Source organism: Callorhinus ursinus, unplaced genomic scaffold, assembly GCF_003265705.2.
Source record: "Callorhinus ursinus isolate GAN/ISIS: 27379988/994484 unplaced genomic scaffold, GSC_fseal_2.0 scaffold142, whole genome shotgun sequence".
Taxonomy (NCBI): Eukaryota; Metazoa; Chordata; class Mammalia; order Carnivora; family Otariidae; genus Callorhinus; species Callorhinus ursinus.
Window position 1 is genome coordinate 184003 of NW_027397204.1, and position 14995 is coordinate 198997.

The window sequence follows — 14995 nt, forward strand, 5'->3', positions numbered from 1 at the left end:
TATACTTCTCCATTTATTTAGCCTTTTTAAATGTCTTTCAATAAAGTTTTATAATTTTCTCCATAAATGTCTTTTGTTAATATTTCCTAGGGACTTTATGCTTTTTGACGCTACTCTTACAGTATATTTTTGGTTACTGCATTTTCTGTTTTTAGCTAAAGTTGATGTTTATACCTATCAACCTTGCTAAACTCTCATTAATAAGTCTGTATGTTCTTTTGGGTTTTCTACATAGGTAAACCATGTATTATATATGTGCAGACAATTGTGTTGCCACACAGTTTTATTCCCATTTTTACTCTTTCTAATGCTAGGCATTGTCCAAGTGCTGGGGGCACAGCTGTGAAAAAACAAACTCTCTGCTTTCACCAAGCTTATATTCCAGTTGGGCCTGGGGGAAGAATTAGAAAATACACAGATTTATGTGAGGAGGGGCCTTAAGTAAACAAGTAAAAGTGGGTGCTATTTCGATACGGTGGTTAGGGAAGTCCTCCATGATGAAATGGCATTTGAGCAGAGAACTTAATGAAATAAAGGAACAAAAGATGTCAATATGTGGCAAAAGCACTCCAGCAGATAGGAGGTGAAAATGTGTTTGGCTGTTTGGCTTGCTGAGGAAGAACAAGGAAGCAGAAGTGACTAAATTGGAAAGAAGATGGATAAAGGTGATAGTTGATATGATTGCAGAGATAGCCAGGGGCCAGGAAATGGAAGACTCTGCAAGCCGTAAGTTTTCTCTGAAAGTGACAGGATACAATTAGAGTTCCCAACAGAGAGCATCATCTAAGCGTTGGGGTTGGGAGTGGGCAATAGGCTGTCAAGGGAGGGCAAGAGTTGAAGGAGGAAGACCAATTAGCTGAATTGCAAGAAATTCTACTTTATCATGCTGTATTGCTGTCCTTCCCTCTGTTCAACTATTCCCACCCCATTTTCTTTGGTAAACAGCAAACATGTATCTGTGCTTTCTCTTTGCTAAGCAACGGGTCAGGACCAAAGAAAAACACTACCTGTCCTCAGAGGCCGAAGTTAAATGCAATAAAGTCACCACACAGTACTGTGCTTAGTGTGGTGGTAACACTGCAGGAGCCCTGCCCCTGATGCCAGAGCATAAAGCGGTTTTAGGGAGAACTTCCTGGGTCATTTTGACACCGAAGCAGCAAAATGAAAACAGGAGGAGTTGGTCGAGCAAGGAAGGAGTGGGGGAAAGCCTTCTAGTAAGAGTAGTAACATGCAAAGATAATAAGAGAATATGGTGCATAGTAGAAGTTCAATAAATTGTTGAATAAAAAAATGATTTAAATGCATAAGCAAATTCTAGTAGGTTTTTGTTTTTGTTTTACAATAATAAGGTATTTCTTAAGTGGTCATTGTTTGCCAATGGGTTTGGCATTGGCCAAAAGAAACCGGGTTTCTTTTATTGTGCGCCCTGAAGGCTGGGTTTCTCTTCTTTCTTTTACCGGGGCCGGAAGCAGGGTTTCCCGCCTTTTCTTCCCACTTGCTCAGGGCTTTCCCGTCGTGGCGCCGCCACCGTGGGCCTGTCCGGTGGGATCCGGCCTCTCGTGGATGCTGCCAGCACAGGCCTCTGGCCCTCCCCACAGCGGGCCGCGGCCGCCTCCTTGCGGGCCTCCGGGCATCCCGTCAGGGCCTCACTGCCTACTCTAAAAGCGCCATCCTCAGCAGTGCTCACAGTGATCTCTGCAACACCGGCGCCAGGCCGCCTCAGCACCTTGCACGGCTCTGCACGTGGCTCCGCCACGTGGAACCCGAAGGCCCACCCGCATCCGCCCGGGGCGCGGCCGGAAGAAGCACTTCCGGCCCTTCTAGGCCCTTGGGAGGCCTCAGCTCTCGGTGTCCCGGGCCCCTACCCAGGAGCGCGGCGGCCTGACGCCAGCTGGGTAAGGGAGGCTGGGGCAGGGAGGCGCCTTCGCTGTATTGCTGCTCAGACCCCTCGCAGCCTTGCTCAGGCTGGGGGTTCCGGGCGCTCACCCCAAGGCCCCTTCGGTGAGGGGCTTGTCGGAACCCCATGTCTCTTGGTGTGCGGCCTCTGCCTCTGTTCGTTTCCCCGGGGGCCTCTGGCCTCATGATGCAGCCCGTGGAGCCCTTCACAAGATTATAGTCTAAAAAGCCGTAAAAAATACACAGAATGACCAAAAAAAAAAAAAAAAAAAAAAGCCAATTATACCACAAAACAGTTACCAAACAAGTAAAGTAACATTGCGTTAACGTATTGAATATTAAAGGACAAGACCCGTCTTGGGACCACCGTAATGCCGAACGAGGAAGAACGAGGTACTGATGTGATGTGATGCGGGGGTCGGGAGCGAACGGCCAAGAACGAATTCTTGAGACGTTTTCGGTTCAAAAAGGTGTTTTTATTATAGCACAGGGACGGGACCCGTGGGCAGGAAGAGCTGCAGCTGTGATTTTGAGGAGAGACTGATGATAGGCTTTTAAGTTTGTGGAGGGAGGGAAGGTAGACAGTTGCAGGGATTTCTGTCTGCTGAGAGCAGGGTCCCCAAGCCCTTGGAGGTCTGGCTCTTGTTAAGATAAGGTAGCTTTAGGTTTTTAATAAGGCAGCCCTGAGTTCCTTGAGGGATGTCAGGCTCTGCGTGTCTCAGGTGTTTATCAGTGGGCTGCGGGTTGTAAGGAGATTTAATTTAAGCTGCATCTTTGTTCTCCTCATCAGTGCGAAAATGTCTGATTTTCCTTGGTGACAAAAGCACAGGGTCTTCTGACTGTAGTTTGTTCCCTACATTCGTACGTGAAGGGTATGCCAGATTTCAGTTCAAGGTTAGAGATTTTGAAGATGGAGCTATTTTTCCCATCCAAGTTCACCAGTCCTCAAGTTAAGACTCCCTGCAGAGGTGCTGACCACAGTGTCCGGATCATTGAGCACCCCCCTCCTCCCAGAGACGGAGATATTGGTGATTTAACTGTTAATTTTCTTGTACCTGGTGACATTTCTTATAGGTGGCCATGAGGAAGTTTTGAGAGAGCACAAAAATAAATCAGAATTTACCCCTTCATTTGGTCATTTTTTAAATTTATTTTTTTCTGAGGTACAGTTGACATGTAATGTATTAGTTTCAACTGTACAACATAATGACCCGGTATTTGTGTACATTGTGAAATGATCACCACAATGTCTGGTGAACATCTGTCCCTTTACATAGTGCCAAAAAACTTTTTCTGTGTGATGAGAACTTTCCAGATTTACTGTCTTAGCAACTTTCAAATATGTAACACAGTATTGTTAACTATGTTAATTTTAGTTACTTATATATATAACTAAACATATAATATGTACTAAATATATAACATATCTATATTTACTTATACGTATGAATTCACTTAGATATGAGTGCTAAAGAATGCTGTCCACACCCTTCCTTCCCTGAAGGAAGAGGAGAGCGTGGGGTTGATGAGTGCCAGGAAATGCAAAGGGTCTGAGACTTTACCCAGCTTGCAAGCTAAACTTGCCACACACAGTTTCACGGATGCTGGTGTAACTCACAAGACTCCTGGGGTACGGACAATGGAAAGTCTATTATTCTAGTAATAGCGATAGCCAGACTCTCAGCATTTTTTCTCTGGTTCCCTGGCTCTAGTTCTCAGAGAGCAAAACCACGACATCTGTACATGCAGTGGGTTCTAAGAGAGAAACCCTAAACAATGGCTCTCTATTCTTTTATAATGAGCAGTAAGCGTGCCTGCCCATCACTCTGGAGAGACTCTCTTCCAGGAGTGTTTGCTATATAAGTATCCTTGAAAAGAAAATCCGGAACAAAGAGCTCTTAGAACCTTGCTTAGCAATACATGCAGAAATGTGAGAGATTCGTGAAGGATTATGTCCCAACAATGAGTTGCTGTCACTCATTGAAGTTTTTTTGTTTTGTTTTCTTTCTTCTTCTTCTTCTTCTTCTTCTTCTTCTTCTTCTTCTTCTTCTTCTTCTTTCTTCTTTCTTCTTTCTTCTTTCTTCTTTCTTCTTTCTTCTTCTTTCTTCTTCTTCTTCTTCTTCTTCTTCAAGAAGCATGGCCTGGGAAATTTAAATCTGAATGTTTGCCTAAACTCACTTGCCCAATAGAAGGGTAAATGACCCAGGGAAACTTCTAGTAGCTTTTTCCTCTGGGCACCCACCTCAAGGTAGCTGGGTTTCTTGAGTGGTGGGTGCCAGCCACACATTTGGCTTTGTCTGGTAAAGCAAATGATTAGCACTAGTTAATGGAGGTTAATGGACACAGGTTTAGAGATCGGGACAATAGTGTAGAATGTAAATACAATGTGTCTGTTTCCTTAAAGCAGTGCCATCTTTTAATGATCTAATATATATGTCCCTTGCCTCCTGGAATTGGAGTAATATTCTTGGCAAGTCTCTCAGTCGACCAGTTGCAACCAGGTGGACTCCTGTTGTTGGAGTGCAGATAACAGTGCGGTAGGGCTGGGGTTCAGCCCATTAGGATCCAGAATGGAAAAGTGGAAATGGTTGTCGTCTCCTTCTGTCTCACGCTTCCCCTCAAGACTGAGAAAAGAAAGGGAGTCTTTTAACTCTCATCTAACTATGCACACTGATATATTGGTAAGCCCTTTGTCGTCTTGAACAGTGTAGCCGCTCACCGTTGATTATTTTACTGCTTAGCACAGTCTCTGAGACCATGTTGGGATCATTTTGGAATTAATATTCAATTTTGTGACTCCCTCCCACTGCTTGTTTTTAAAAGGTTGTGAAAGACAGTTGCCCTGTTCTGTTTAATTAAAGTTAATGGAGATTTCTTTCCTTTCGAAAAAAGCTCTGAGCATTGTAAAGAAACCATGGGGTCACAACCCAAGTGGACTGCCTAACAGGCAGGAAAAGCTTTCATGAAGTGATGGGCGCTTCAAGAAGATACTGTTCCCGTGACTCTAATAGCAGTAACAGTCATGATCGCATTGGGTTACTTCTGCAGTTTGGGTTCTTTTTTCCTGCAAAATGCTATCCTGTCTCTGAGGATTGAGCTCAAGGCCCTCATATTATGAGGCCGACATGCTGCCTACTGTGGCAACAAGGCAACTGACAAGGGTGTTCTGTCTTTTTTTCTCAGAGGTTTTGTAGCTACTTTGATGATTTTTCATAGTAGCGTAAAATCCACTTTCTCTGTTATCTTCTGGATCCGGTAGGATGAAAATTCTGCTTCGGGCAATGACCAAAAGAAGTCTCAGTCAAGGGCTGCCACGTCCTGTTTCTTCAGTGGTTCCTAGCAGGGCAGAGACGGTGTTGGTACCAGTGTGCTCAGGGGACTTGAGGTTTTGGGTCACTCTAAGAAGGGGACTGGGATTTAGGGGAAGGGGCAGGGCAGGCAGGTAACTCGGCACAGGACCCCATCGCGCTGTACTCTGTTACATTGCATCTTTATGATGGCTCTAAACCCAGTGTTTCCCAATGAGGGGGATGTGAAATCAATTTAATGGTGAGTAGCTCCCAGCCCGGTAAAGAATAGGATGGAATCTGAAACATCACAATGCAATGCATGTGTGGGAGTAAGTGGTAATTCAGGCAATTTTGTTCCTGCTACATTTGTGTGTCTGGGTCCAGATGTAAACTCAAGTTCAAACTGGCCATGGCCAAAAAAGTTTGGAAGCCACTGCCCCTGGCCCTGAGCTCGAAGTGCTGACACCATGACCCCTGTGGTTTAACGTGGGCATCCCCAGGGCTGAGCAAAGCAGAGGATCGGAAAGGAGAGCCTACTCCAGTGTAGGGCAGAGGGAGCAGTTCTATGTTTTTGTGGGTTTTCAAATAAGAGTTTGACTTTTTGATAATTTGTGGCCATTGTTACTTGTGCTCTAGACGAAACATTTTGTGCGCTGCGGCTTCTAGCCACCTTACTAAAAGGCCCTTCTATTTTCTGAACAGGTCCTAGGTTATGATATCTATGCCGTGCTTGGGATCCCTTCTTATTTTTTAGTGAAATCAGCCTGTGATTTGAGATTATCTTCTTTCCTGTCACTATTTACTGGGTTAAAAATCAGGAAAAAGGGAAGAAAAGTGTCAACGCCCGAACAGGGACTTGAACCCTGGACCCTCAGATTAAAAGTCTGATGCTCTACCGACTGAGCTATCCGGGCTCACAGGAGGTCCCTTTGGCACATCAACTATAGTTGATTTATCTACAAACTTGAAATTTTACAAGTTTGACTTAGGATTCTGGTGCAGAACTGCTCATTCAAAAAATGCTTGTAAATACACTAATCAGCATAGAAACTCAGCCACAAGGAAGGTCTTCTTTAATACCAAGAACTAACCGTATATTAAATATAATAATGCCCCAAATTGTTTTTCTGTATAACTATACACTATATGTACAGATCGATACTCTATGTACAGATATATACTGTACTGTATAGAATTCAGCGCAGTCAAGAACTACAGAATGCTGGCCTTCAGTTCCTAGGCTTCCCAGAGACATATCTCAAATATTCTACATTTGGGCTCAAATAGAGCACTTTCAAAAGGAAGCTGATCCATTGCTGGTGCTTCTGAGGTTTTAGGCAGCACTTTGGACTCCTGAGTATGGGTCGAGAAACAGGAAGCGGTTTGATTTTTTGCTGGGTCTCAGCTGTCTTTATTTATTTATTAATCTTTTTATTTAAATAAACTTTTAATTTTTGAGTAATTTTAGATTTACCAAATTGCAAAAATATACAGAGTTCCCATATACCCAGTGTCCTTGGTTGTTCACATCTTAAGTCACGTATGCATTTTAAGAAAAGTAATTAGAATACTGTGCACATGTAAATATGTGTGCATTTCTTAGCTTAGAAAGATAATTACCAACATTCATTTGTCCCCCCAGGGTCCTATCTCTTCATCTTCCCAGATAAACACTGTCTTGAATTTGGGGTTTATTTTCCATCTGCTATTCTTTATAATTTGGCATCTATTACGGTGTTTCTAAGTTTCTGAACAATATACTGTGGAAACTTCCATGATAACATTCAAACTTAAGGATTTACTTAAAAAAAAACCACAAAACCAATCTCAGGTTTATTTAGGGATCTCTGTTTACATAATCATCTTCTCAATCAGTGTCCTTCTGTACCAGCACATTTTGGGCATGAGATTCTACTGATCACTGAACGCATGCCCTGTAAACACTAGGGCCACCTAACGTTTTCAGGGCTGGGACCAAGGGTCCAAAGGAAGGCAGGAGGCCTGCTGCTGACCCACTCCCTCCTCTTCCCAGCCCTGTGTTCCAGAGACTGCATCCTTCTGGAAGCCCGTTTAAGGCTTTGGGCTGCGAATTCTGGATCCTGGGAGTGGACTAGAGGGCAGTGGGGTAACTAACACTTCCCAGTTTTAGCACTGGACGCCCTGAGTCCCAAGGCAAACTGTGACCCTAGAAGACCTTCTGCTCCATGTGGGTGAGAGCCCCCTGTGTTACTAGGATCCGTTTTATCTAGATGCAAGACTTTTCTTAGGTTGTTAATTCTTCAGCCAATTTATCTTCAAGTAAAAAATTATCCCATGTTGTGAGACACTTCCCATCAGTTCTCTTCTACTTTTCTCTCAATTCAACTGCAATTTTCCAGTGATCTTATCAGCCTGTAGTCAGGCTAACATGGCTGCAGTACCCCTCACTTGTCTTAAAAAAAGGAAAGAAAGAAGCTTTTTATTTTATTTTCAAATTTTTATTTAAATTTGAGTTAGATAACATATAGTGCGAAAGAAGCTTTTAAAGTAGAGTCCCCCTCTCCTTTTTCTCATCAGATTTTTAGGTATTTGGTTCCATCCTTTGGTCTCTGGCTTAAGTGCTTGACAAGGGTCCGATGGCTGGAAGACTTACTCTACTTGGAACACTAATGGGATCCCTTTAACCATTTCATGATTTTGCTGAATAAGCAAAGGAAAATTTAACTTCAGTGTTTAAAAGGTCCTCTCTTTGCTGGGGACAAAAATAGGATTCAAAGAACTGGGAAGTGTTATCAAGAGCGTTACTGTAGGGTTGGGGATGTAGCTCAGTGGTAGAGCGCATGCTTCGCATGTATGAGGCCCCGGGTTCGATCCCCGGCATCTCCAAACCGTTTTTCTCTACGCAATCAGAAACTATGTTTTTAAATCGTGGAATCATTAAACTTCGTATCCTCCTCTCCATCAATTTCCTGCGGTGTTCTTGTACCCACTGCATTTAGAATTGTGTATGTAGAGAGGGAAACAGAATTCCAAGATACTGGAGGATACCTTATCTGAAACCAATAAAACTGGAAACGTGGATAAAAACACCTGAGAGATGGCCGAAGCAGAGCAGCCTGGAAATCAGCCCAGGACCCATTAATGACAGGCTGTTTGTAGTATCTGGCTGGCCTTCAAAGGCAGAGATAATCTTGGCCTGAAAATACAGAGAGGGGATAAGGGCGTATTGCTAGAGCCTCGTTGCTGCGTCATGGCACGAAAAAAAATAGGACAAGTGTTGGGAAAAGGACGAAGCCTAGCTCGGTGGGGGCAAAGTCAGCAGCTCGGATACCCCATGCAACTTGCGGAGTAAAAAGCAATAATAACAAGAATACCTTCTTACCAAGACTTTGGAAGGCTCTTCTCCGCAGTTGGCCGGTTAGCTCAGTTGGTTAGAGCGTGGTGCTAATAACGCCAAGGTCGCGGGTTCGATCCCCGTACGGGCCACGTGCTTCGTTTTCCATCGCCTTGAGCAATAGCTTTGGCTCTTGGGTGGAAAAGGAGTATCACCGTCTGAGGTCAGACAGCCCGCCGTGTCCCTACGAGCAACGTTTTGCCACGAGTCCAGACCATCCTAGGAGAGCTCCGAGAACCCTGTTGGCTGGCCAGCGTGCTCGGAAAGTTTGCCCGGAGAAGCACAAGAGCCGCAGGTCTCCTTAGGGTTGATTAAATTCCTCAGAAAGCCTGTCACTTGTTTGTGCAGTGTCCCAACACTGCCCCTCGAAATAGCCCGGAAACAGGAGTGAGAAGAGAAGGCGGGGCTCGTTTGCTGACTGCTCGGCTGAGGGTTCGGGTTCGGGTTCGGGTCCAGCAGCACGCCGGGCAGGGGAGGAATCCGTCTAGACGCAAGCATGTTCGCGGGGAAGGAAGGACTCAGCCCTCTCGCCGCGGTCCGACGCCGCAGCCCCGCTGTTCCGGCCGTTTCCTGTGTCAGCCTCATTTTCCACCGAAGCCGGCTCTCGCCTCCCTAACTCTGTGTCCCCGTCTTCCTGGCACAGCTGATTTCCTTTATTCATTCCCGACCCCCCGCTTTCGGTCTCGTTGAGGGGCTCCCACGCGTCCGCTCTGGGCGTGGAGAACCCCGGGATCCCGCCGACAGCCCGCCGGGGGTCGGGGCGTGCGAGCGGCCGGCCTGGCTCGCGCTGCGGGGCTCGGGGGGCCGCTCCGGCCTCGACCCCGCGCGCCGACTCCGGGCAGGGGGCGAGGAGCACCGGCTTCTGCTGTTTGGACGGCCGCCGCCGCTGTCTCGGCCTTTGCGGAGCAAGTGAGGCTTCCTACGCCCCTTACGAGGACTGGGTCACGAGAAAAGCCGGGGAAGTGCCGGGAGCCCCGTTTTCCCGGTTTTAACAATAGAAAGGAGGGAGGGAGAGTCAAAGTAAAGGTCGGTTATAGTTATATGCACCTAAACATGAATGAAATACAAATAAGAAATTTACTAAATATTTAATATATTCAGAGAGGGAGCCAACACGTGTGGCTCGTTGGTCTAGGGGTATGATTCTCGCTTAGGGTGCGAGAGGTCCCGGGTTCAAATCCCGGACGAGCCCGCGTTTTGGTGCTCACTCAATTTTTACTAACTCAGCGTTAAACTCACACAACACAAACGCATACAGCTTCCACCCCGTTCACTTGCTACACCTTCATGTGGGAATGCGTAGGCTGCACATGCGCTCGATCCCAGTAACATGGCAACTCTTACTCGAAAGAAGCAAGCACTTTTCAATTTTACCTTTTATTACGCGTTCCATCAACTCTAAAGTGATTCTTGCAAAGGCTGATGTTTCTGGTTCTTCTAGACATTCCAACTCCACGGTTGTGATGGTGTGAAACTATAGGAAGACGCTGGTCACGTCTCAATTCAATGTCACCCACCATTCATGCATCATTTTTTTATGGAAAAATAAGACAGTGAACTGTAGATTTGGAGTTTTGGCAATCTTTGCGCAAGAGATTTCGGCTTTCCACGTTAGCATAGCGTTGACTATTTCCCCATCTTTCAGGAGATTGGGGTTCTGCTTCCTTACTGGGAAGGGGCTCTTTCTCTCGCCTCCTGCAGATACTGTTGGTACACTCATTAAGCACATACTTGTTTAGCATCTATTATGTTTAATGAACTTCTGCAGTCAGTGGTAGACAAAACATAAAAAAAAATCATTGGATCCCGTATTTCAGGGTTTGTTAAATATTTTATATAAAATGAATTTGCACCTCCCCTCCCTTTTCTGTGTGTGTAAGCTTTGATGGTGGAGAAGTACAAAAAAATTCAGATAATGCTTATATGCTTTGCCTTTCATGTCATCCTCCTTATAAGACAAAAAGAAAAAATTTAGACAAAATCTGGAATCCCGCATTCCTAGCGGGTTCAAGAAGAGTTTGTATGTCCTCATAATAAATTGGGGGAAGGTTTTCCCTAACTGCCCGGCTAGCTCAGTCGGTAGAGCATGAGACTCTTAATCTCAGGGTCGTGGGTTCGAGCCCCACGTTGGGCGATGCTTTTTTTTTTTTTTTTTACTTTCTCTTCCAGTGCTTTTTGTTAACTGAATTTCTGCACATTCAGAAACAACGTCCCACACCGCTATCAAACAAGAGGAATTTTGGAGATCAACACTTTTAAGGAATGGAAATTCGGAATCACGGTGAGTGGCCACGGCTCACGGGCTCCGCTGAGCTACTCCGACCTGCTCTCTCAAAAATTGCAGAGTAGAGGCTGGTCGCCCCCTGGCGGGAATGCATTTTTATGGCCTATTAGAAATTTTAATACAAGTCTGTGGTAGGCCACGGGCTCTGTATATTTAAACTCCTCGGCTGATTTGAAGCACCACCCCCCACGAAAAAGGGTTTAGGATATAGGGGGAGAAGGATGCAGAGATGTCGGAAAAGGTAAAGTCTGAAGGTGGAGAAAACAATTCAAACACAGGGAGCAGTTTCATGGGCAGCAAATGTCCACGCAGAGTTTTGAGAATGGCGACTCCACTTTCTGGCCCAAGCAAGTGTCATTTTTTTCTTTTCTTTTCTTTCTTTCTTTCTTTTTTTTCCTTAATTTTTTGGGGGGTTTGTTTCAGAGGTAGAATTTAGTGATTCGTCAGTTGCATGTAACACCCAGTGCTCATCACATCACTCACTCCATCCCCCCACCCCTCTCCCCTCCAGCCACCCTCAGTTTGTTTCCTAGAGTTAAGAGTCTTTTATGGTTTATCTCCCTCTCTGATTTCGTCTTATTTTATCGGAAGATGAATTTTCTATTACCACTACCTCACACACCTGTTCGGTTCCTGTTCACCCACACCTAGACGGCAAAACGTACCTTCTAAAAGATAATGCTGTTTCCAAACTTTCTTCCCTTCATATATGACAAATGGAAGAACCAAACAACCCACAACACATTGCAATTGCCTACAAAATAAAATCTAAAGATTTAGGCTTGTTTTTCAAAATCCAAACTGCATTTCTGCCTCCAACTCGTCTGAACTCTCCACCCTCTCGAAAAAACCTCCCTGTCCAGCCACCAGTGTGCGTTCACCTCCTGCCTACCGTGTACCCTTTTTGCTCCTACAAACCGACGCCAATTGTGGACGAGGGCAGCTCAGCTCTGCGCATGCGCACTACTATCCCAGCGAGGCGTGGATTTTGCTATTACTGAGTGGCTTGAAAATCATTCCCATGGTCAAATTGACCAAGGCTTTTTTGTGAGATTTCCCTGTCCCTCTGTGAAAATTCCACCAGGTCTGTCTTCTTTTATCATTCCTTTCGAGCTTTCCTGGGTTCACTAGCATTTATTGACAAAAAACCCATGGCCACAATAGAGAAAGCACACACCTGCATACCTCTTCATTGATTCTAAAAGCACAGTTAGCCAGATGAGGCCCTCTCTCTTCGCTAACATTGTCCTAATGTTCTCTTCAGGCCTCGGGACAATCCAATGGAAATGCTCTAACTTGGGAATCCAAATCTGGCTCTGCAAGTGAATCACCCGGCGAGCTTCAAAAATTTGATTCCTGGGCCCCATCTCAGCCCTCATGAAGCTGAATCTCTGATGGTTTAGAAACCAGTGCTTTTGAGGTGGTTCTTTCTATTCTAACATGCTGGATATGGCAGGTTGGCTGCCTCGTCAGGCCAGAATTCCATGGGGAGCCAATATCTTACAGGAGACACTGAATCTAGATGTGTAGCTTTTGGGTTCACAAACTTGATGTTATGGGTTTTTCTGCCTCTCTCTCTCCCTCCCTCTTCCCAGTTCAGATAAACTCTGGAGGGATGAGGTCCTGATGACCCAAATGAAACAAACTCAGCCATTTATTCATCCCACACAGGTATTGACCACTCCTATGTGTCAGTCATTGTTTTGGGTGTTCGGGATTTATCAGTGAACGAACAAAGATCCCTGCCCGTTTCATTCTTTGGAGGGAGGCAGACAACAACAAATAAACATACAAGTCAACTAAACTTGATGTTAGACTGTGGTCAGAGTGCCGGACACTGGAGAGGCATGTTGCAGTAGCAAACAGGGTTGTCGGGTTAGGCGTCCTGAAGGTGACATCCGAGCACGCAGGAGCCACGACGTTATTTTCACAAGTTTCTAAATAGAGGAATCAGGCAGAGCTGAAGGCAACTGCATGTCTGCAGTAGGGTGGCTAGGACAGAATGTTTGACGAGAAAGGACTAGGGGGTGGAGGTAAAAACATGACATGGGAGGCCTCACAGGCTTTGTAAGGGCTTTGAACTGGGTGAGACAGGAAGTCTCTGAAGTTTCTGTGCAGAAGAGTAACAGGATCTCATCTACCTTTTAAAGGGTACTCTGGCTGTTGAGTTGAGAACAGATCTTAAGGGGACAGTGGTAGAAACAAGGACACCTGTTAGGAGGCTCCTGGTGACCAAAAGTGTCAAGTCAGACCAGAGTGGTCACAGGGCAGGAGTGGGGAAGTGACCGGACTTCTGGGTATACCTGGAAGGCTGTCCGAGGGCCTGCCTGGTGGCCGTGAAGGACAGTCAAGAATCACTTGAAGTCAGAGTGCCAGCTTTATAAACTTGGGCCAAGGGGCGCCTGGGTGGCTCAGATGGTTAAGCATCTGCCTTCGGCTCAGGTCATGATCCCGGGGTCCTGGGATCGAGTCCCGCGTCGGGCTCCCTGCTCCTTGGGAGCCTGCTTCTCCCGCTGCCTGCCTCTCTCTCTCTCTCTCTCTCTCTCTCTGTCTTTCATGAATAAATAAAAAAAAAAAATAAACTTGGGCCAAGAAACAAACTTAGGTGGCCCAGGGTGTGTGTGTTTTATAACTGCCCTCAAATTTGGGAAGATAATATTCATATGAAAGGTTGGCTAGTGTATAATCAGAGCAAAAGGAGTTAGATGCTAACATTATTTATGTTGTTCTGAACACCTGATATTTCTTGCTGTCTGCCCCCTCCCCCCACCCAGGCTGCCTTGAACCCTGGAATATCCACACCACATGGAGATGCCCACTTCTGGGCACAATGGCGTCACCACAAATTACCACTCCCCGTCCTCTCCCAACCAAACCTTCCTTTTTTCTTTACCCAGGAGCCTGAATATTGTCATTAATAGATCACTTGCTCCTTGTGAGGTTATATTTAGTTCTGAAACTCTTCTGTATTTTCCCTGTTTAGATCAGTCACACCTGTAAGTCAGGCACAGGGAATCACATGATTTAAACTAGGTGGACTCCCTAGTGCTTGGAGTTATTGTCAAACCAAGAATCACGAATCGATATAAAATGCATGAACAAGAAGTAACTTTCCTAGAAGGGTACACTGAACCTTGACTGTTTTCCAAGTCTCCTTTAACAAGGCAAAGAATCTTTCAAGTCAACCGATGAACACAGTTATAGTAAGCACCTTTCTCGTGTTGGATACTTAAAATGAAAACACACACACAACATGGTCCACGCCTTCAAGAAGGCTGTCTTCCACCTAGTGGGTGAATGTATCTGACTCGATAAGAATTAAATCCTCAGCTGTGTTTTAACTGTCTGGCCCTAGGAAATGAAGGGACTTGGTGTGACTGATTTAAAAATAGGTGATGGTGACAGGATTGGATAGTTAAGAAATCACCAGCATTTACCAAGTAAAATCAAAGGAACAAAGACCTTATATCTGATTCATATACTCTACCTACTAGACAGAACAACCATTGAGGATTTCCAGACCACATGTTGTGGATATTAAGAAGCCCCACGTCTTATTGTAAAGCCTGAAGTCCCTTTCCTCACCCTATAGCCTCTGCTTGATGTTTGGATTTCCGGGGTGCCAGGAGAACTATAATGGGTTATCCTGGGTAGAACAAGTATTACTAGTATTAATAAACCACATATCCTCTGTCCATGAACTTACTGGATTTCTGGCTTATAAACATCTTTTGGGTTGCTTGGAACAGATGGCTTTTTCCTGTTTCTACAGCCCCTTGGCTATATTACTAAACCTGAGTTGACATGTTTAAAAATTAAATTTCTGAACCTAAGACCTGTGGCATCAACTCCAAGGCCAAGGCTGTCCCTGAGCTTGGTCCTGAGCACCATCTAACCTAACTCCTTTGAAATAACATTTTAACTGCAAAAGTGTCCTTGATGAAAGGAGGTTAGAAAGGGCCTTGGGGGGGGGGGAGGTATCTTACTATGCAAGGGCTGCCAAAACAAAACACTATCCACTGGGGGGCTTAAACAACAGAGATTAATTTTTTCAGTTCTTGAGGTTGAGAAGTTCAAGATCAAGGTGCCAGCCGATTCAGCTTCTGGTAAGAACTCTGTTCTTGGTTCGCAGAAGGCTGCATTCTCATTGTG

The 14995-nt window shown here is 45.2% G+C and overlaps 5 non-coding genes across 5 annotated transcripts; 4 read left to right on the top strand and 1 right to left on the bottom strand.

Moving 5' to 3' along the window:
• Positions 1–6027: 6027 nt before the first annotated feature.
• On the bottom strand, positions 6028–6100 carry TRNAK-UUU (transfer RNA lysine (anticodon UUU)). Its single transcript has one exon. It is a non-coding gene; the product is annotated as a tRNA-Lys (tRNA).
• A 1879-nt stretch (positions 6101–7979) lies between these two features.
• TRNAA-CGC (transfer RNA alanine (anticodon CGC)) lies at positions 7980–8051 on the top strand. The gene has a single exon. It is a non-coding gene; the product is annotated as a tRNA-Ala (tRNA).
• Positions 8052–8577: 526 nt separating this feature from the next.
• Positions 8578–8651, top strand: TRNAI-AAU (transfer RNA isoleucine (anticodon AAU)). Its single transcript has one exon. It is a non-coding gene; the product is annotated as a tRNA-Ile (tRNA).
• Positions 8652–9679: 1028 nt separating this feature from the next.
• Positions 9680–9751, top strand: TRNAP-AGG (transfer RNA proline (anticodon AGG)). Its single transcript has one exon. It is a non-coding gene; the product is annotated as a tRNA-Pro (tRNA).
• Positions 9752–10620: 869 nt separating this feature from the next.
• On the top strand, positions 10621–10693 carry TRNAK-CUU (transfer RNA lysine (anticodon CUU)). The gene has a single exon. It is a non-coding gene; the product is annotated as a tRNA-Lys (tRNA).
• Positions 10694–14995: the final 4302 nt, after the last annotated feature.